This window comes from Orbicella franksi, unplaced genomic scaffold, assembly GCF_964199315.1.
Source record: "Orbicella franksi unplaced genomic scaffold, jaOrbFran1.1 SCAFFOLD_714, whole genome shotgun sequence".
NCBI classification, from domain to species: Eukaryota; Metazoa; Cnidaria; class Anthozoa; order Scleractinia; family Merulinidae; genus Orbicella; species Orbicella franksi.
The window spans coordinates 12,501-14,508 of NW_027670813.1; the positions used below are offsets into that span (position 1 = coordinate 12,501).

Genomic DNA, 2,008 nt, shown 5'->3' on the forward strand with positions numbered 1-2,008 from the left:
ACACCCCCTTAACGATGATGTGACAGCGCCAAACTTGGTGCCTGCACGTAACTCGAGCTGGCCAATTGTTTCCCGCAAAAAGTTTTGAAAATGGTGAAAATCTTAAGGGTGCTTATAGAATAGGGGGACCGACGCCCAGTTTTAAGATAGTGTAGCTCACCCCCCTTAACGATGATGTGACAGCGCGAAACTTGGCGCCTGCACGCAATTCGAGCTGGCCAATCGTTTCCCGCAAAAAGTTTTGAAAATGGTGAAAACCTTAAGGGTGCTTATAGAATAGGGGGACCGACGCCCAGTTTTAAGATAGTGTAGAACACCCCCTTAACGATGATGTGACAGCGCCAAACTTAGCGCCTGCACGTGACTCGAGCTGGCCAATAGTTTCCTGCAAAAAGTTTTGAAAAAGTGTAAAATCCCAATTTTGCGCTCTTTAGGGTGTGGTCTTTGAGCTTCGGGTTTTCGTCAGAAAATTTCGGCAATCATCGGTCATCTTCGTGGAAATCTCTTCGTTTTCGTAACTCTGACATGGTGACGCATGTTTGGAATGCCATGGGGAGCGCTTTGGAGCAGTTTTGAAAAATCGAAATTTTCGAAATTTTTCTAAGTGTCTAAACTTGGTTGGGGGAATAGACGGTTTCGGGTTATAATGTAGGGCAGGCATCGGGAAAGACCGAAAGAGCAATTGAGCTGTATCGGTCCGTAACAGTAAGCCCTGCTCGGTAATGTGTTCTCGGGTACGAAAGGAGGGTATTTGGAGGAAAAAGGAGCAAAGTCGACTAAACTTGCTCGGTCGGTAGCATGAAATGACTGAACTTGTAGCCAAGTTGTCTCGGTGTGGACAACGAGAGAACGGATGGATGTTGTACCTGATGGCCTTTGGCCAAGAATAGCGGCTTAGATTCGGAAGAATCATTCTTCCCCAATGTATCTTGTCGGCATTCCGTGGACTTGGCTGTCTCACTGGTATGCCGGAAGCTTACTAGGGTGAAGCAGTGGAAAGACGTGGCAAAGAGAGAACGGGTTTCCCTCGGACAGGGTCGAACGCCTCGTGCGTCTTCCATGGCCGGGAGGATTCCCAGTGCAGCTTGACGGTGGAATGCCAGCCTCCTTTCAAAGGAAGCAGACGCAAAAGGGTTCCCGCCGGGTTCCCTGAGGGATAGCTACCTGGTTGATCCTGCCAGTAGTCATATGCTTGTCTCAAAGATTAAGCCATGCATGTCTAAGTATAAGCACTTGTACTGTGAAACTGCGAATGGCTCATTAAATCAGTTATCGTTTATTTGATTGTACCATTACTACTTGGATAACCGTAGTAATTCTAGAGCTAATACATGCGAAAAGTCCCGACTTCTGGAAGGGATGTATTTATTAGATTAAAAACCAATGCGGGTTCTGCCCGGTTCTTTGGTGATTCATAGTAACTGATCGAATCGCACGGCCTTGAGCTGGCGATGTTTCATTCAAATTTCTGCCCTATCAACTGTCGATGGTAAGGTAGTGGCTTACCATGGTTGCAACGGGTGACGGAGAATTAGGGTTCGATTCCGGAGAGGGAGCCTGAGAAACGGCTACCACATCCAAGGAAGGCAGCAGGCGCGCAAATTACCCAATCCTGACTCAGGGAGGTAGTGACAAGAAATAACAATACAGGGCTTTTCCAAGTCTTGTAATTGGAATGAGTACAACTTAAATCCTTTAACGAGGATCCATTGGAGGGCAAGTCTGGTGCCAGCAGCCGCGGTAATTCCAGCTCCAATAGCGTATATTAAAGTTGTTGCAGTTAAAAAGCTCGTAGTTGGATTTCGGGATGGCTCGGCCGGTCTGCCGCAAGGTATGTTACTGGCCGCGCTGTTCTTCCTCGCAAAGACTGTGTGTGCTCTTAACTGAGTGTGCATAGGATCTGCGACGTTTACTTTGAAAAAATTAGAGTGTTCAAAGCAAGCCAGCGCTTGAATACATAAGCATGGAATAATGGAATAGGACTTTGGTTCTATTTTGTTGGTTTCTG

At 47.0% G+C, this 2,008-nt stretch overlaps 1 pseudogene; it reads left to right on the forward strand.

Annotated features, from left to right (window-relative positions):
- Window positions 1-1,161: 1,161 nt before the first annotated feature.
- Window positions 1,162-2,008, forward strand: LOC145475175 (small subunit ribosomal RNA; annotated as a pseudogene; the record flags this gene model as incomplete).